Source organism: Chelonoidis abingdonii, chromosome 17 (genome assembly GCF_003597395.2).
Source record: "Chelonoidis abingdonii isolate Lonesome George chromosome 17, CheloAbing_2.0, whole genome shotgun sequence".
Lineage (NCBI taxonomy): Eukaryota > Metazoa > Chordata > Testudines > Testudinidae > Chelonoidis > Chelonoidis abingdonii.
In genome coordinates this window covers 20,809,601-20,830,240 of record NC_133785.1, presented here as the reverse complement: position 1 = coordinate 20,830,240, position 20,640 = coordinate 20,809,601, and the positions used below count along the sequence as shown (strand labels likewise).

Here is a 20,640-nt window from a genome sequence, read left to right as displayed (position 1 = left end):
CAAGCATTGCCACTGGAGATGTCTGAAAAACTGGGCAACAAAAGGCAAAACTACTCATTTTTATTTCATTTCATCACATACTCAAACCTGAGCTCTTGAGGTTGGAAAAAAAAAATCACCGTATTTGATTAATTTTTGTTTTAAAAACAAAAATTTCCTCACACTTCTTTCCTCAAAGAAAATTAAGCTGTTCCTGAACAATCTGGGTCCCATTGGATGAGTAAGGTGGCTTTGAAATTAAAGTTCTATTTTGGGAGACGTTTGGAATTTCAAAATAGTTGTTTAATTTTTGCAGAAAAGGAGCACTTGAGGGGATACAAAATCACCTAAAATGAAACAGCAAACAATAATCATGCAAGAGTCATGGAGCAAAACATTCATCAGTTTGTTACCTCTGTTGCCATGTTTCCAAAACCAAGATTTCAGTCCTATAAACTGCTTCTTCTAGGTATACCTCTGCATTTGAATCTATGCAGCTTTGTTTGTGTTCAACAGCCTGTATGCTTGGAACAGCTTCCAGAATTGAGGCCGGATTGTTAAAGATTTAGTTAGCAATAGGAGTTAGGCTTGAGCTTTTGAAAATCCCACCAGGCACCTATCTGCACCTTTAGGCCTGTATATACCTTCAAACCCTGTCCCTAAGAGTGATTCTGAGCTCATTTACTCTAGTGAGGAGGAACTTGCTTGAAAGCAACAGAGTTGAGAGTTTGGCTGGTTTAAGTGAGATTTTCCCAGATTCAGCTACATAAAGCCTGTGTGACTCCACAGGGTCAACATGGTTACACCGGATTGATTCTAGTTGTAACCGAGAAGACAGTTTACCCTTTTGCCCCTGTTATAATGTGTCTTTCTTAGGTGGATGGAGTGGATCCGAACAGTTAATACTGTACTTAAACAGCAACTGCTAGAATAATCCCCCCCACCTCCTTGTATGGACTCCTTCCATCGATAGTCTGGCTATATTCACTTTGGCTGAGGTTCAGGGGCTTTTCTGGGAAAACGCAAAAGCATCCACAAAACCAATATCAGATTTATTATTCACGTAGTTTGCCTTTATTTTTATTTATTGAAGACTTTAAATAAAACCAAGTCATCAATCCAGAGAGCTGCTCAGCTTCCCCAGTCTTTCATGGAAAATGGAAATAACCAGCTGTGTCAGTAAAACGCTAACCAGGTGGCATCCTTCAGGCAAACTTAATATCTAGTCTACACTGTAATTATTATGGGATTTATTGTATTTCTCTTACACTCACTTTTTGTTGTGGATTCTTGAAGAGACACTCTCCAATTCTTTCTTGTTTGCATTTCTTTTATCCCCTCCCACACCAGTGTTTTGTGCAATATATTCTAGCTTGAATACAACATTTTTTGTCCTGCTGTTTTCTCCCTCTCCTCTGTTACTTATGGAAGCACAGCCAGCGGGCCTTCCCTTAAAGAGTTGGCCAACAAGGGTGAAAATCATCCTCGTGCAGAGGCCCAAAACAAGGTCTATGCATGTATTCTGAGAATTTTAATGGGATGTAAATGATGCCTAAGCTTTGTCCTAAGCCTCTGCACAAGGTATAAGTTCACAAGCTGAGCCCATTTTGCAATGAATAATCATTCCCAAACCAATCCTGATGGCTGAGAACTTGTTCATAGTTCATACGCATTTGCTGAATAGTTTGGACAAATAATTTTCAACCAATGCATTGTTCATCAAGTGCTGAATTTGATAAGACGGCATTCATTTTACATACTGTACAACTAGTCACCTAACTAGTATAGTATTGTTTTACTTCTTTGGCTGAATCTTCTTGAACATGAGGATAATGAATGACTAGTGAAGTTCCGTAACGAATTCTCAAATAGCTAGTTGTTTTGTGCTCACATTTGTGAAACACTTAGGATTTGTAAACAGCGGGACAGATACTTGACTTGCATAAATCACAGTTTCATTGAAGTCTGCGCTGCGATACTGACTTATACCAGCTGGGAATGTCACTTTTTTAAAAAAATGACTGATGGGAATGAGTATACAAGGTGTTTTACAGTGATTCCAGCTATTTGTGTAGCAGAACTTTGAATCCCTCCATTGGCTTCCCCTCTGATAGGGTATCACATTTAAGCTTCATAACCTGCCCCTCCCTATTTATCCTCCTGTGTCAAACTTCATGTCCCCTCTGCTCCATAAATGCTCCCAACCTACTCTACCTGTTTATCAAATTCTCTCACACTGACCTCCATGCCTTCTTCCATATGGCCACCTCTGCTTGGTACACCCTCCTTGCATTTATTTGCAAGGCCCATACCCAATCCACGTTTAAATCCCTCTTAGAGACCCACTTCTATTGTATGGTCTCTATAGTGAGTCTTGTTGATTTGTATCAAAATTGCCTGCCTATTGTTATTCCTCTTCCTCTGACCTCTGTACTTAGGCTACGTCTACACTACAGGATAAATTCGAATGAGCTTAAACCGATTTTATAAAACAGATATTATAAAGTCAATTGTGTGCGTCCACACTAGGCACATTAATTCGGTGGTGTGCATCCATGGTCCGAGGCTAGCATCGATTTCTGGAGCAGTGCACTGTGGGTAGCTACTGTAAAATAATGAGGCCAATAACTTTGATTTGCGTCCACACTAACCCTAATCCGATATAGTAATATCGATTTTAGCGTTACTCCTCTCGTTTTGTAGGAGTACAAAAGACTTTATTTTGAACTGTTTTTGGTGAAATGATAGAAGACTCCATAGGAGAAATAAAAGACCCCAGCCAGGTAGGAGTGCGAGTGGCCTGCCACAGGAGGGAATAGACTTGGGGGGAAACAGAAGCCCCAGAACTGAGTTTTTTCTCCTGTTTGATGTCAGTACATTAGTTCCTAGATGAAGAGCAGGCCACTCATTGACATGCAGACAGCTGTTTGTGAAAAGAATAATATTCCAGCAGGAAACCCAGCAGAACCAGTGGAGAATTTTCATTCTCTTCCAGACCTGAATGACCATTTATTGTCTCTTTCCCTGCCCATTATTTTTGTGGTTTTACATCATTCCACAGTATATTTATGTCAACGTTACTTCAACTCCAACATGACATGTTTATTTGAAGTCTAATAAAGACCATGAATCAGAACTAATGTTGTACTTTAAACTGTATTATTTATTATGTTAGGGTAAAATTTACCTGCATCCAGACAGACAGTATTAGGTGTATGCAACAGGTTAGTGAGACCTGAGTCCTATTTGAAGGCTTACAGGATGCATAGCCCTTGTGCTTGCCCTATGGCCAGAGATTAGTTTAATCCTTAAAGTGCAAGAATGCTCCCATTTTTCCAGTAGAAATCATAGAATATCAGTGCTAGAAGGGACCTCAGGAGGTCATCTAGTCCAACCCCCTGCTCAAAGCAGGACCAATCCCCAGGCAGATTTTTGCCCCAGATCCCTATATGGCCCCCTCAAGGACTGAGCTTACAAAGGTGGGTTTAGCAGGCCAGTGCTCAAACCACTGAGCTACCCCTCCCCCAGATGCATTTCCCCTACATGTTTTCATGATGGATTTAAGAATATGTGCGCATGCTTTCCTGAAACAAGGCCAATGTGAATTCCTTCATGTACACTGACTTTCCATTAGTGGTTTCTGATACCTCTCAAACCAAACCACGTAAATGGGATTAATGAAAAGGACAAACATAAAGGGGATATTTTATTCAATGAGTTGCATTAAGATAGTGGGTCTCGTGCTGTAGTCTGGGAGTATCAATGATCCCTGGTGCCTTTCTTGTGGTCTGTGGAATAAAGTATTTTGAATCTAGATGTACAAGAAAGTGTGCTTAGGCCACAAGCCTAGTTTCACTGTTAAGAAGAAAAGAAGAAAATTAGGAACTTCCAAAGAATGGGAAGGGAATTAAGGAAACAAAACAAGACATGAAGAGATTGAAGCCAGCGCTGGATAGATTGTTGATTTTGAAATAGTCCAATTGTTTATACAAGTTAAGGCATATTACAAATTTTGTTTTGAGACAGAAAACAATACATTCAGGGTTACATAAGAATTGCTTTAACACTTATTTTGCTTTTAATATTTTACATTTAGTTTTGTGTTTAAGGCCTGGTCTACACTGGGGGAGGTGGAATCTATCTAAGATACACAACTTCAGCTACGAGAATAGTGTAGCTGAAGTCGATGTATCTTAGATCAAATTAAAATGATTTACTTCGCGTCCTCGTGGCGTGCCGCGGCTCCCCCATCGACTTTGCTTGCGCCTCTCGCTGAGTTGGAGTTCAGCTGTCGACAGGAGAGCGATCGGGGATCGACTTATCGTGTCTAAACTACACACAATAAATTGATCCCCGATAGATTGATCGCTACCCCCTGGATCGGCGGGTAGTGTAGACGTACCCTACAGCAGAGGCACAATCCTGAAGCCCTACTCATGCAAACACTTCTTACTCAGAAAGTCCTATTGACTTCCGTGGGGCCATTTCTAGGAGTACAGACCGCTCACATGAATATGGTTTGCATGATCAGGCTGTTGGTCTTATCCCATAATCTCCTTCTCTGCTCAGCACAGTTTTAATATGGCTGATACTTCTTGTGGTGTTGCTGCTTGAGGTGTGTCTACAATCAGCCTGCCAGTGGCAAACGTTGGAGACTGTCTCTCTTTCTCTATCTGTATTCGTCGTTGGCACCAAAGTGCATCATGAAATCAGAGATGAGACCCAACTTCTGGGCACAACAAATCACACACAAGATAAACTATTAATCCTAAATGAGAAACGGTATTGACAGCTGGTGAATATCTATTATAAGTGAACAAACTGGCATAGAGTGCAAGTGGGTTATTATTTCTTAAGCATATATTAGTTCATTTTAACATATGTCTTGGTATGATAAGATGCACTGGCATGCAACCGTGTCACTTGACTTGCCCTACTGAACCCCAATTAACCTCGAGACACAGAATCAGATATACAGTTTGTGGATATCCAGATAAAGCAAAAAAATTAACAAAAACCCCCAAAATACTACTTTGATGGAGCGTTTGCAGGTACACAAAATGACTAATGAACCACAGCTTGCTCACGAATGGAGGTCAGATTCAAACCATGGCTGATTTCAAGTGCATCTGACATGAACCTTTCACACAGTTCTAATGAGAAGTTTGATGTCAAAAGAAGAAAAATTTTTAGCAATAAAGACAGAAACGACATTATTGTCCTTCATGGTTCTCTAGAATAGAAGTTTTTTACATTACCCTCGGAGTCCAGATATTGCAAAACTGCTTCTGTTCCTCCACCCCTTTTTAAAAAAAATAAATAAAGCATTCGATTGTAATATCCAAGATCAGAGGCGAAGAACACAAAGTCAAGATGGCCAGCAAGATGGCCAGCAAAGTCAAGAGCATTTCCGATCACTTAGCTTAATATTCTTATTATAATCATTGGGGAACTGGCAAGCAGGTCCTTAATTGTCACCCATGGTGCTTGGATACCATAGTGATGGGTGCACTAGAAATACACAGAGACACAGAATAGAATGGGCTCTAATCACGTAAATGTTAGAAGCAGCTATTTTGGGCTCTGCTATTGAGTGTTGTCTGCAAGAAAACATGGATTCTTGCTGCCAATTTGTACTGCAGTTTCTAAAACCAGGAAGAGTGAAGTAGGTTGCTGGTAATTCTCACTGGCACAAATTCCTCACATCCCAACTGCTTGTGACCAACAGAAGTCCCTGAGGACAAACATAGAAGAAAGTACAAATATTTTGCATGGGCATTAATGAGCCCTCTGGAGCTGGGATCTTGTTCTGCCAACTACAGAGATAGCAGTCAATGGCATCTCAGATGCTGGCTGAGAATCCAAGCTTCCTCTGTGTCTGGAGTTGTTCCAATCCAGGTAATTTATTGGGGTCTCTATCTACTTTTTAAAAAAACTGAAAAAAAATTATAGGGAATCCACCTAGAAAATGTAAATATCTAAAGTGGGATAAACATATATCCCAGAATATTCTCATTGGAGAATAATGTAGCTATGTCTTTCCATTAGCATTCATATTTACATGGTTAGGACCTGTTCTCCTCTCTTTATTCCAAGACAAAACTACAATAAAATGTGAGTTAAATTTGAGGGTACATACCCATAATTTAAGATTAAAACTTTACAGGTATATTGTATTTATTCCCAAAATACACATTATAAACCAATAAATTGTTAGTTAACACAAAATTTGAGAGAAATCCAAGCATGTCAAGGTATGGAAAAGCAGTTAAGGCACCCAAACAGACATAACTCTGCCTCACAGAGACGCCCTGCAATAACAATACAATTATGATTGATACATACTAGTGTTTGTGGTCTCAGCTTATATTAAACCAATTTTATAGACACATCAAGTATCAATTGTTACAAACATCAAGGAGCTAATTCTGTTTCCCACTCTGGTCTCTATATGCTGTTTCATGTCTGTCACTTGCATTTCAAGGGTGACACCAGCACATTTCCTCTGTCATCCACTCATTCTTCAAGACACTCAGTACTCACATTTGGAGATTGAAATGGTCACATGCTCTGGATCCTATCCCAAAAGAACTGGGGGGATAAAGGGAGAAGAGATAACTTTGGGGAGAGATTTGGACAGAGAAGTGAAGGGGAGGGTGATACAAAAACAATTAAGATATAAAAAGAAAGGTAAAGACAATGGAAAGGTCATATTAGAGAGAGTTTTCTGGCAGGAAACATCGAACAGGAAAAAATAAAGGAAATAAGTGGGGAAAAATAAGGGATGTGGTTTAAAAAAAAGTGCAAGAGAAATCCTGGCCCCAGTGAAGTCAATAGGAGTGTAGTCAAAAAGTTGTAGAAAGTTTGTTTTACCCAAGATTTTTAATTAGTAAATTAAGTGATTTAACAGGGTTTTTGCTATTTCAGGGACAAAATAACAATCTGAGAATATCTCCAGAATGCCTCTCCCTGCCCCCTGAGAGTTACACATCTCACACACATCTTGTTTTGGAAAGCGTGACAGGTATTTTGATTAATTTTAGTTTGAATCTGTAACTTCCCAGTCCTTCCTCTACTTCCTATGCTGAGGATGAGGCTTGGAAACACCTGCTAGTGACACATGAGTCACAACAATGTCCCAGTGGAAGCCACTCTGGGCCACTGCACTAAGTAAAGGCATTTATTACCAACTATCTATTACGACGTGTAGTACATATGAAGGCATGTGATGCTGAATAGATTTTATTGCCAAGAGATTGCAGTGATTACATTAGCCGGAGTGGCGGAACCACCAGTGAGATAAATATATCCCTCATGAAGAGGCAATACACATTTGTTAATAAGCCCAACCTACCAATTAATTTGTTTGCACCATGGATTTGTCTTCTCCCGTTACACTTCTTTTGCTTTTCTGAATCGCCTTCTGCTTCCCCCAACCCCACAACACACACACACTGAAGGGTGTTGGTTACTATGGAAACAAAGATGTCACTGGTTTGGGCAGAACTTTGACATCCACAACTGCAGAAGAAGTGCAATTTATGCAACCATTTTGTAACTGATATCACGATTCGAGACAGGGATGGGGTGATTATGCTGTCCAGGCATGTGCTCCACTCACACTGCGAACTGCTGGGCCACATTCTGCACTGATTCACACCCATGCAACTCCATTGGCTTCATTGGGTAGCACAGGGCATAAGTCAGTGCAGAATTTTGCCCATCGTGTTCTGTTCTAGTATAGCTGAAAAATTTCTTTGACAACTAAATAAGCTTCCTTGTTTATAACCAGCTTTTAAGGGACTCAGCTGCATTATGAAGCTTTGCAAAAAGATTACTTTGTCCAGGACTGAGTATATATGCTCTGAGCATGAACAATTCAGCATGATGAGCTGCATGATGCACAGAGCTGTGCAGTGTTCCTGCCTTTAAGGTGTCTACTTTGATTTGTGCTGTATGTTTTCTAGTCTTCAATATCTTTTAAAATTTTTGTTGGATCTTTCGGATTAGTCTCTAAAACTTTCCTATGTGGTCTTGGGAGAATTTTCAATCCATTCTGCATACAAAACTGTGAACTAAGAGAGTCCATGTAAAATAGTTCTTGAGTGTGCATGTCTTGGAATTACTATCTCATTCTTGCGCTAAACTACTAATTAGTATTTGAATTATTACGGTCATACTAAGAGACTTCAGCTGAGATCAGAGCTTGTTGTTTTATGTGAGTGATCATTGTTCTAATCAATACAAAATTATCCACATTTAGTCTACAATCTTGCAAGCAGCCTCAAGCAAATGGACCCCTGGGCACACTCCGTCTCTCTGCAGAGTCCTATGAGTCCTTGTCAATAAAAGGGGCTGCTTACAGGATCAGGACCTTTTACTGGAATTTGAGTGAGTTATGTAAGCCATGTTGACTGTCTTCTTTAATAGGGCTTGTCTCAGCAGTTCTGGTGGTCCCTTCTCTCTAGATGAGCTGGCCCTGTGTGGTTGCATGCTTCTAGCCATAGCTTGTTTACAAGTTAAATTAATTCAATTGCATGCTGTGTTCTTTCTTCTGGCGTAGCACAGATTTATGGCACTTTCCTCTGGCTTTGACAAACTTTGCTTCTCCCTTCCCTGGCTTTACAAACATGCAGGATTCACTCTGATATGTATACTATAAGGTCCAACAGAAAGACGACTAAGGGCATGATCCTGCATCAGCTAAAGTCAATGGCAAAATTCCTGTTGACTTTGCTGAGCGCAGGAATGGGCATTTAATTTGATTGCGCTGGGCTGAAAACCTAACTTAGAGATACCATTGGGGACTGTGCTCGAGTAATGACCCCAGACTTTGGCCTTCATGTGTCTTCTGTGCCATCAGTTTTTACTCAGTCCATACTCTTGCAAAACTTTAATTTGCAATGAGTCCTGCATTTGTGTTGATCATTATTTTAATAGTTCTGGAGAGATGAGCCTTCTTCTTACAGACAAATTTGACATTTGTCAGACAAACTTCTCTCTTATCCCATAAGTCAAAACTGTGCCTCATTTCAGATAATTTGAAGAACATTTTATTTATTTGTAAGAAGGTATAAAAAACAAACAAACAAATAAAGGGGAAGACTTCTTAGCAGGTCGATATTTGAAAACATAACAACCCTATTTGCTCCTTCTCATATTCCTAATGTGCACATTTCACAAAAACTGTCAGATTGTGTGCTAAATTGATGAATACATATTTAACAATCCACAATGTGTCTGTATCTTCTTTGTACTTGCCTAGGTCGCTTAACTAGTGAATTCCTGATTCTTTCATCCTTACAGAAAACCATGGATTCTTGCTCACTACCAACATTGTGCGAATGGTGATACAAAGGTATACGCAATAGCCAGGGGGTTAATGGGGAAAGTTAGAGCAAAGTTTCTCAGACTGACACATCTTTGTTTTGTTCTACAAAACTGGCTTAGGGGGAAGTTTGGGGATTTTGCAAGTTCAATTGGGGAAGTTTGTGAGATACTTAGAAACTCTGTATTTTTCCATGGCAAATTCTCGCTTCAACCCTTGTAAACTTGACTGAATCATCAAATGTGCATCTGAATTATTGTGCAACCTGCACTGCTTCATGATCAGTAGTAAAACTACAGTGCAGCTGACAACAATTCTGTCTAACTCAGCAAAATGCCATATGTTTTTATGCACCATTATTCGACACTGAAATTAAAAAAATAATTTTGCAAGAAGCTAGTAAGAAAACGATAGCTGAGGTTTACAAGGAGGAAGTAACTTGCTTGGGGGTTGGGTGTCCAGACAGAAAGAGATATTTGCACAGTAATGGAGAGGAAATGAGAAGCCAGTTGCATGAGTGAAGTTAAAGAAGTAAATAAAAAACAGTTTTGTGCATATGAGGCTTTTTCTTCCCTTTCCAGTAAGGAGACAATAGGCTCATCCGCTCTGTGAATAGAAGAAGTACCATGTGTCCTGGGAGTCCAAACAAAGCTAACCAATGCAGCTGGAAGGAGGAGGATGATTTAAGAGGAAGACTTGTTTGATGGGTAAGGCTCTGGCCTGGCCTTGAAGAGACTGGTATATAATGCCTGGCTTGGCCACTGACTTTTGTTCAACATCTTTGTTGACCTTTGTTCCACATCTTCATTAACGATCTGGATGATGGGATGGATTGCACCCTCAGCAAGTTTGTGGATGACACTAAACTTGGGGGAGAGGTAGATATGCTGGAGGGTAGGGATAGGGTCCAGAGTGACCTAGACAAATTGGAGGATTGGGCTAAAAGAAATCTGATGAGGTTCAACAAGGACAAGTGCCAAGTCCTGCACTTATGACGAAAGAATCCCATGCACTGCTACAGGCTGAGGCTAAGCAGCAGTTCTGCAGAAAAGGACCTGGGGATTACAGTGGATGAGAAGCTGGATATGAGTCAACAGTGTGCCCTTATTGCTAAGAAGGTTAATGGCACATTAGGCTACATTAGTAGGAACATTGCCAGTAGATTGAGGGAAGTGATTATTCGGTATTGGTGAGGCCACATCTGGAGTACTGTGTCCAGTTTTGGGCAGCCCACTACAGAAAGGATGTGGACAAATTGGAGAGAGTCCAGCAGAGGGCAGCAAAAATTATTAGGGGGCTGGGGCACATGACTTACGAGGAGATGCTGAGGGAACTGGGCTTGTTTAGTCTGCAGAAGAGAAGAGTGAGGCGGGATTTGATAGCAGCCTTCAACTACCTGAGGGTGGGTTCCAAAGAGGATGGAGCTAGGCTGTTCTCAGTGGTGGCAGATGACAGAACAAGGAGGAATTGTCTCAAGTTGCAGTGGGGGAGGTCTAGGTTGGATATTAGGAAACACTATTTCACCACGAGGGTGGTGAAGCACTGGAATGGGTTACCTAGGGAAGTGGTGGAATCTCCATCCTTAGAAGTTTTTAAGGCCCAGCTTGACACAGCCCTGGCTGGGATGATTTAGTTGGGGCTGGTCCTGTTTTGAGCAGGAGGTTGGACTAGATGACCTCCTGAGGTCCCTTCCAACCCTAATCTTCCATGATTCTCTGTGAACTTGGGCAAGTTGCTTAATCACTTCATTGTAAAATGTAGCTAGTAATCTTTCCCTAACTCACAGGGAAGTTGTGAGGATAGACTCACTGTGGGTTGGGAGACCATATAAATAGAAGATTAGCTTGAATATTGAATACCAGCGATGAACTGCTCACAAATGATCTACAGACCAAGAATTATTGGGCAAATCCCTTTCTCTACATAATTCTAAATAAGGAATAAATTCGAGGGAGTTGCTAGCTGCCTCTCGGAACTTAATGAATAAGAAAAGAGGCAAAATTCATTGAGTAACATCTACATATTTGCTAATGGTAAATCCTTGCCTCAGATCTGCATGACAGCTTATGGGTTTGATCCTGTTACTCCCTGCTGTTACTCACCTGACTAAAAGACTTTCAGGTTGGGCCCATCGATTCTCAAATTATCCTCTATTGACCTGCATTGAACTCTTGAGAGACAGGAAGAGAATATTACTCCAAAAAGACATTTTATATTTCTTAATTTAAATAAAAAGTTTCAAAAACTTAATGCTGATGCTATTAACAAACTTATGTGCTTTTTGGTATCTTTATTTTTACAGATCGCTATGCTAGAGGTCTTTGATACTTCTTGAAAAAAAATGGGCGTGTTAGAAGCGGAATTAGGGGCCTAGTTCTAGATTAATTTATACTGATTAAGTCAGTGGTGTTGCACCAGTGTATGTGTGAGCAGAATCAGGCTTAATTCTGAGTACTCAGAAACAGGGCATGCAAGGCTGCATCCAGTGTGCTATCCAGCAGAATCAAGCAGCTACAAAAGAGGAAGAGTTCAGAGGTTATTTTTGTGAGTTCTTTAGTGTGGATGGTAAATGCTTTAAAGGTCTGATCAACTTTCCCTGGATTCCAGAAGTGGCTGCAGTGAAATCTACCTATTTGTTTAATTTTGGAAATCCTGAGGTTTAGGAATCTGTGTGTCATCCCAACTCTCCAGCTAGTCTGCAGAGACTCTGGCCTGGCTACTAAGTGACCTTTGATAAGATTAATGTTTTAGAAAAGCAAACCATGTGGGTATGACTCTCTCCCCCCATCATTGCCTTTTGTGGCATACTATGATATATTTTGTGCATGTATGAGTTGTCCTTGACTTGGAAATAGCAATAACAATGCCATAGAGATTTTTGGTCTTCATTCTTCTTCATCTGGTCATTTTTTGTAGTTGTTGCTGGATTGCTACAGGTTATTCATCTACCAATTAAATTGCTTTTGGTAATTCAGGTAATTTGTACAATCTTCCCCTTTGTTGTCACTGTAGGAAAACACCTGGAGCCAGATCACAGCCGTGTGAGTCAATGTAGCTCCATTGTCTCTGATGGAGTTACACCAATTTACAGCAGCTGAGAATCGAGACCTGATGTCAATAGGAATGCAGGGGAATAATTGGGAGCAAAGATTAGGTTACTTTGTGATGGGGATTGGATTAAATTTATCTTGTAGTGCACCTAGCACATGAGGCGAGCCTGTTTAGTCTGGCCAAACGCTAGCTGTGAATTGGGTATAGATGGATGAAGCAGGAATATTGGTAGCATCCTGGTCTGGACCAAAAAACATGCTGTCTATGATCAGTGAAACCTACTTTACTAGGAGAAACTGGAGACACCAGAGAAGTCAGTGAATTGAGACAGCCAAATGACCATCCTTTTATCTTCCGGGAATTTGAACTCTCTAAAGCCTGGGCATAAGATTAAAGTGATTTTTAGCAGGGTGGGTTTCAGTTATTTGGTTGTGTGGTTTGTTATTTTTTTCTTCTTTGTCGTCTGTCTACAGCCTAAGAAAAATTCCCAGGTTGGAGTCCATGTAAGTATCAGCTGTCTAAATCTGTAGATAAGTAGCATTAAGGCAGATCAGTACTTTCAAGAAGCACTGAATGCTGGTATTTTGGGGTCTGATCCTACCAACATTTTTTAACTTGAGCTGTGCCATTGTCTGCAGTGGGTCTGCTCATTGTAGGAAGCACTAAGATTAGTATGATGTGTTTGCAACAGGGGACCCTGTGTTTGTAAAGTTTTTGGGGATCCTTCAATATAAAAGGCTCTGTTCTATGTAAATTTACAATGGTATCATTACCATACATACTTAATCTTACAAACATTGTGTGTTTGGGCTTCCAAAGTGCCCCATGCTGGCCTAACTGTGCCCCCATTAAAGTCAGTGGGAGCAAAATAAGCCAATACTGTGCCTGTGAAAATCCCATATGTCAAGCATGAATGGCTCCTAAGCACAGAACACCTGCATGTATGTTAAATTCCTTTTGGGGTTGCAGATTAGGGGTCAATATATATGAGGAGACAGGGCTACATCCCTGCCTCCTCCTCTCCTCTCCTCTCCCTGTCCCTCTTGTGGCATCACATGCTCTCGGGGAGAAAGGAGTTGTCAGGGGCTGCAAATCTACTTGCCCCTTGCACAGACAGAGCAAATGGGAAAGAAGCTTCTTACTTCCCTCCACCCTGCAGTGTGCAACCACATATAGACCAGGAAGAATCTAGACTGGTCTATATGTCTATATGGTCTAGCCACCGGGAAGCAGTTTGAAACCATGTCTCTGACTTTCATGAGATGGGAGAAACCAAAGGTGTCTCATGGGTAAGCGCAAAGTAGTAACAGACTCCACAATGCTCTAGTTTCAGACACACACGATGTAATTTTACACAGCAAATTGTCACAACACAAGTCATCTCTTGCAGCAGCAGCATACAAACATGTTTTGCATCCTCTGTGAACAGGGCAGAAGTCCACATAATAAAGAAATGATTGGTGAGGAATCCCCATGGCCCCATGACAGGACGGCACTGGCTTTATTGCTAGTAGGATTTTCCAGCTCAGTACATCTTGTAGTGCTATAAACAGAAATTGCCTCTGGATATTTAGAACAAGGTGCAGTATTTAGTTATGGAATGGTGCTAATCTCTTGATAGTGAAGGTCAAAGTAAGCTTTCTATTATAAGCCCTGTTTACAACACACATACATCCCAGCCTCTAACTTCAGCAGAACAAAATCCATTGACATGCTCCATGTGTGGTGCAAGGCCAGAGCAGGAATTTGAGGCAAACTTGACAAGGCAATTCTGAGCTACGGGAGTTCAGAGCTAGAGCGTGCCTTTAAACTCAGCCCTGAACAAGAATGGTATGGAGGCAGCATCACCCCAGGAGTAACCCCACCAGGCAGTGGGCCTCTGACACACCTGTCTGAGGGAGAGTTCTTTCACTGCCTCCCTCTTGCAGGGGGCAATAATTTGCTCCGGGGCTATTCCAACAGCAATTACACCACCTCGCCCGCACCCTATGCTGACCTCACCCCGAAATATTTTAAACACAAACATCGTGGCATTACAATGCCACTTAAGGCCATCACATTGCTCACTCAGTATGTTTCATCCTTTCCCCCTACCCTTTGTCTGGGTAACAGGGCTGAGCTTGCCACTAGTGCAGCCTAGAGGTCAGGTCTCTGGGCCCCAGCTCTCCCCAGTGTCCCTTGGGGGACATCACGCCGACACTGTGATATGTCCCCCTTCTAGTAGGTAGCAATTCAACCCTCCAGCCAGGTCACCAGTCAAGTCCACCCCCATTATGGGGTAACCATGTCCAACAAAATGTATGTAGTCCAACATCCCAACAACAGAAAAGGTCTTCAGCCCACCTCCAGGCCTCTGGGGGTTACGCACTCTTGTCTCAGGGCTTACATTGTCGCTATTCCCCTTTATCTCTGGGATGAGGGGTTTGTTCCCCCTTCACAAGAGTGTGCTTGGTAGGTGAGCCAAGGCATTGCCCCTTCACAGGGCCCTACAAAAGGCAGCAAACACCAAAGCAAACATTCCAGAGTGCTTTGAGGCTGCCTCCCTGGGCCACTTCCTACTACTTTATTCCATGGCATGGTCAAAAGCCTCACAGATGATCCAAGTTAGAGTGAAGGGTTACCTAGTGCTAGGGAAAGTTAGTCCCTCCTCTAGGGCCTGGAGAGGCTGCTACATGCAGCCCTCTCCCCTGCAGCAAGAATGCCTACTGCAGCCTTACTCAGGCAGTCCCCAAACAAGCCTCTCCTACCTACTCCCGGGCTCTGCGTCTCTTTCTAGCTTTTCCTCCAGCTGGAGCAGGATCCTCAGGGGGGCCCGGAACTGTTCCTTAACCCCTTCTGTCCCAGTGTAGGGTTACGACACCCCATCACAGTCTGTCTTGTCTCTCAGAGTGTAAGCTTTAAGGGGCAAGGCCTGTCTCTTTGCCCATGTCTGCCCAGTTCCTAACACAGTGGGGCCCTGATCTTGCCTGGGACATCCAGGCACCCCTGTAATACAAATAATTATTAACAGGCCTCGATTTAATGTTACAGAGGGCAATTTATTAGATGTCATTAAACTTGAAATTTGATTTCCAGGACAGGGTGACTTTGGGGAGATGGTTGATGCAGCTCAGATGCTCTTTCTTTTATATAGTTTTGTGTTCCTAGGGGTTTGGGGTTATCTGTTGGCTTTGCTGATAAGTTTATTAGTAGCTGAGTCTAATACCCCTTTCATTTTTACTGCATACATGGGGCCTGTTTCTCCAGTTGGTAAGATGAGATTTATGCCAGTGTAACTCTATGCCCCTAACATGCCATTTCTTTAGGCCCTGCCTGGGTGAGATTGTTGCACAGAATGCTGGCTCTGTTGGCACCAGAAAGCTCCTCCATTCTTGAGGAACTCACAAATTGCCCAGAGCTGGCAGCTTTCTGGGCACTTCGTGGAAAGGGGCTGGAGCACAATTGCGAATCAGACTTAATATCTTTGTATTGTTTAGATGAACGTAGATTGGTTTGTCAATATCAGCAGATAAATATTACCTTTGACTGGAATTCACAACACTTACGCTCAGCTCTGGAACTTGGCAGTGCATATGCAAGCAGAGCTGCTACACAGGGATGCCTGAATATCTCCCTGGATGTTGCTGAAAGTGTCTCCATGCCAACCATGAGTAGACTGATGCAAAGGCAGCAACAGGCATGGGAAGGTGCCACAAGAACCACATGTATGCACATACATTGGTTTCAGTACCCTGTGCAGAGGATCTGGGCGTATCGCTTGTCCCCAGGAATAGGTGTAGCTCACCCACACTTCTCCCACGCAGAGCATGGTCATTTGGGCTGTCTGTAGGAGGAATATATTTCACCTTTTACAAGTACATGTTAATCAGAAATGAATTCCAGAACAGAAGGCTCACTAACACCTTATATTGGTTCAGAGATAACCAATCTACTGTGGAAGCCATAGAGAAATAAGTGAAGAATTAAAAGAATCTTACTATGAAGCCATATCCATCAAGAGACAGACAGGCTTGTGGCCAACTCATCGGGCTAGGATTCAGAAGATCTGGGCTCTATTTCTGATTGTTTCACAGATTCCCTGTGCAAACTAGATTAAATAACTTCTCTGAGCCTCAGTTTCCCCAAATATAACATAAGGGCAATGGAACAAATGCTCCTGCTGTTACTCCCCTGAAGTCAGTTACACCCTGGCTAAATGTGGTCATCTGGGTATTTCTACGCTGCAGAAACAAACCAAAACAACTGTGGCAGTGAGTCTTAGAGCCCAGGTCATTTGACTCAGGCTCAGGGGGCTCAGGCTGCAGAGCTAAAGCAGGGGAGACATTTGGGCTTTGGCTGGAGCCAAGGCTCTGAGACCAGCCCCCTCACAGCTGATCCAGGCCAGCTGGGGCTGTGCCATGAGTCTTTTATTGCAGTGCAGACATACCCTTAGAGTCAGAAAGTTTTAGGCTAGTAGGGACCACGAGATCATCTAGACCAATGGTCCCCAAATTTTTGAGGGTCACGTCTCCCCTTACTCATCTGTGCCCCCTTTGAGGTCCACCAGGAGCCAGAGCTGGGAGTGGGATGTGGCTCCCAGGGGTGAGGGGGAGAGACAGGGATGGGGTAAGCAGGCTGAGGTTGGGGGTGGATCTGGGGCTGGAAGCAGGGCTAGGGACAGAACCGCAGCCAGGGGCAGAAGCGGAGCTGGGAGCTGGAGCCATGGCTGGGAGCGGGGCCGGAGCAGAGCTGGGGGTGAGCCAGGGCAGGGTGGCATTACTTCCCCGCCCCCCTTGGGGGCTGGCCTGCACCCACCACAGCCCCCTGAATGTTCCTTCATGCCCCCCTAAGAAGGGCGCATCCCACAGTTCTAGTCTGACCTTTTGTATGACTTAATGCTTCTTTCCTGCTCCCATTAACATTTATAAAGTACTTTTAAGTCTCTGAATGGAAGGCAGTATATGTAAGTGCAAAGTGTTGCTGTGTGGAGTTCTGCAGTCTATGGAGAGGTTGGACAGCAATTAGATGAGGTAGACAAGATGTGCTTTGGTTTACTTTAATTCGCTGTTTTTGTTACATTATAAAAAATCCATAGAATTGTTTTGAATGTATGTTCTGCCAACCTCAGGCTAGAAACATTTCTAAGAAAATTGTAGAGATGCTTTGTTCCTGAAGCTTGGAGAGTGCTGCTTGGCTGAGGATATAGTCCAGTAGCAGCAGGGGTGTGGATGAGGGTCGGGTTGGTCAGGGCGGGAACAGAGGGGGAATAGGGGGGTGAATGGGAGCAGGGGTCCTGGGGGAGCAGTCAGGAAGGAGAGGGGGGTTGAGTGGGGTGGCAGGAGGCAGACAGGAGCAGGGGTTCTGGAGGCAGTCAGGGGACAGGAAGCAGGGGGAGGTGGATGGAGCAGGGGTCCCAGAGGGGCTGTTAGGGAACAGGGGGAGTTGGATGGAGCAGGAGTCCTGGGAGGGGTAGATAGGAGGTGGGGGCCAGGCCATGACTTTCTCCCCTAACTGGCCCTCCATACCATTTACAAAACCCAATGCGGCCCTCAGGCCAAAAGTTTGCTTGTCCCTGTTCTAGAGACATATTGAAAGTTTTCCCCTTTAGTCTTCTTGACCTCAGGATCTGAAGTTGGCCCACTACTATTTCTTTCTTTGTGATGTTTTGAATAGATTTGTGGGTGGTAGGTATTAAAGGCCAGGGCAGGCTAAGCCACCCCGACCCAGGCTGGGGCCCCGCCCATGTTCCCCCAGGAGGCTTCGCCCTCCCTTCCCCTCTACCCTGAAGCCACCTCAGGCCGCCAGAGACGGCACTCAGACCAGCAGCCCGGCGTGGTGCTTGGGGAAGCCAACAGCTCAGGTGGGCGCGTAGGCTGGCACAGCACTTGGGGGGGAGGACGTTGGCAGCTTGGCTGGGCACTGGGGCCATCCTGGCACTTGAGGGGGCCAGTGGTTCAGCCTAGCGCTGGGGTCGAGGGCCAGCGGCTCAGCCTGGCACTGGGGGGGTGGGGCAATCATTGTGGCAGGGATGGGCGGGCCAGGGCTCCTCTGGCCATAGGGGTGTGTATCTCGAGGCTCCTTAAGTCAAGGGGGGGGGCATTGGGGCTTTGGTGTGCGGGTGGGNTGTGGGGGGGGGGGGGGGGGCAGGGCATCAGACAGAAGGGGTGGGGTAAGCGGGCTAGCCTCCCCGAAGGGAGGGTTCACCCCTCACCTATGAATAGACTAATACAGCTTTGCACCTTCCCTCCAAAGATCCTGAAGATATTTACAAAAATACAAACCCTATTGACTTATTAAGCTTTACAACACCTTGCTCTGGTAAAGATGTATTATTATGCCCATTTTGTTGATGGGAAAAACGGGAAGTGAACTGACTTGCTTGGACCACCAGGAATGAAACCACAGTCTCATGGCTTTTAGTCCATACCTTAAACATACGATAATCCTTCTTCTTAAGAGGGCTATTTACCAGTTGGGATGCATGCTCAGCAGCTGCTCTGCATTTAACCACATCCATCATATTTTGCAGCAAATGGGTAATCAAAAAGCTTTGAGATCTTTAGGCAGGGGCTGTTATGTTCTGTGTTTGTATAATGCCCAGAAGCATGGGGCATTTAGTGCTACTGCATTAAAACTGTATAATAATAATAGCCATGGGGCTAAATTCAAATCTACTGACACATGAGGGTTCAGTTTGCACCTTTCTGATCCCAAAGGGATAGCTGCACTGCATGGGAGATATACATGGGGAATCAGTGGCGGCAATTCTGCTCCTTCCCTCTCCTGGGAATTACAGCAGGAAGAGCAGTTTTAGAATCTGATGATGGCTGCTATAGAAATGTTTGGATATGGTAGAACTGAGATCTTTGCATTCTAAGTTCCACATTGTCTTTTGGATCAGCGGTTTGTGGTCATTAAAGGTCACTCTGTGCACTTCAGAAGAGTGATGATGTGTAGCCCCCCTCATTCTGATTAAATAACAGGTCCAGAAACTTTTATATATTTATTGCATTCTGCTTATACAAAAAAAGTCTGCAGTTTCAATTGCATATGTGTATTTTTCACTTGCTATCACAAACTGCTGTATAGCTTCATCATTCGTTGTTATACAGCAGCCATGTTTCTGCCCAGAGGTGGTTGCATTTCAGAAGAGGAGGAAATGATTGCTGTATCTACGATATGGTCAACATTTTCAGAAGTGGTGCCTAGTATGAAATATCTAATAGCAGCCTAAGTGGTTTACCAAGGTCAAACAGGCTATCCATGGCAGAGCCAGGATTAGTAGCCAGGTCTGTGGAATGCAAATCCTCTGGCCTATCCTTCTTCAAGTCCATTTTTCTCTTGGTTGGTGCCAGATTGTTCTCTAATTTTTCCAAGAAGCACAGATATAGATTCCCATAGAAAAGTTTTTATAGGGTCCATAATCTTTGGATATTACATCTAGTTTCATAGACTGCAGGCTCTTACAACCTCAGTTTTCATAGGATAATAGCATTAGCTGGAATCACAGCTGTCCCAATCATAGAGGCAGTTGCCTAGAGCAGCACTATGTTCATTCAGTGACTGTTTAATATATGAATTGGCTGCAGGGCTCAGAATGGTGAATAGTTGCCAGTTTGCTCAAGAACAACAAAAACCTTGTAGATGGTGCTGATGGTTTAAGACAATCAAGCTGTTTGAAGCTGCCAGTATTGAGCTCCCCTACTGCCCCTTTGAAAAGAAGATGCTCCTTTCTGCCAGTTTTGACGCAACTCTACTGGCTACTGTGGCTTGAAAGGAATAGTCATGGACATCTGTGTCTCCTCAGATGGTAATGACCTTAGGACACGTGTGGTCTTTGGCTACACATGCAAGTTTCCTGTTAACGTCAATGGGAGCCATGCATGCATACGTCTAACGGCACCATTTGACCTCCTATATTAGCCACAGGGATTTCAAGCCACTTTGCAAACTGCTTGGGCGAACTACTACATTAAGTAGCTTTTGGCCTCAGGGATCAGCAGGACCTAGGCAGCCCTATGATTGATGCACCTGAGAGATTTCTGATATACAGAAGGGCCTAAGAGAATACTAGGAAGAAGGAAACAACAATTAAGTTAATTAATTAACTTAATCTAATTACGTTAGCAAAGTGCCTTGGAGAAAAGTTCCTTACTTAAATGGTGCCATGACATTTCCGACCCTTTGGCCAGGTCTACACTGCGACTTTAAATCGGTTTAATGGCCGATATACCGATTTAACGCTGTATCTGTTCACACGACGTCGTCATTAATATCGAGTTAAACGGCTCCTTAAATCGATT

General features: G+C 43.3%; 1 protein-coding gene and 2 long non-coding RNA genes across 4 annotated transcripts in view; 2 read left to right on the top strand and 1 right to left on the bottom strand.

Moving 5' to 3' along the window:
* CHCHD4 (coiled-coil-helix-coiled-coil-helix domain containing 4) overlaps positions 1 to 20,640 on the top strand; it is a 352,177-nt gene that overhangs the window by 88,422 nt on the left and 243,115 nt on the right. The gene's annotated exons all lie outside the window — the stretch shown is intronic.
* LOC116827083 (uncharacterized) overlaps positions 1 to 20,640 on the bottom strand; it is a 67,595-nt gene that overhangs the window by 22,665 nt on the left and 24,290 nt on the right. Inside the window, exons 2-3 of one of the 2 annotated variants that reach the window (XR_012657144.1) lie at positions 11,410 to 11,477; positions 2,817 to 4,708 (exon numbers count right to left, since the gene is read on the bottom strand). The exons of the other annotated variant lie outside the window; for it this stretch is intronic. This is a non-coding gene — a long non-coding RNA (uncharacterized LOC116827083). Of the gene's footprint in view, positions 1 to 2,816; positions 4,709 to 11,409; positions 11,478 to 20,640 lie in introns of those variants that run through there. 2 annotated transcript variants of the gene reach the window in all.
* Positions 9,144 to 20,518, top strand: LOC116827084 (uncharacterized). Its single transcript, XR_004374211.2, has 3 exons — positions 9,144 to 9,337; positions 9,889 to 10,014; positions 19,927 to 20,518. It is a non-coding gene; the product is annotated as an uncharacterized LOC116827084 (long non-coding RNA).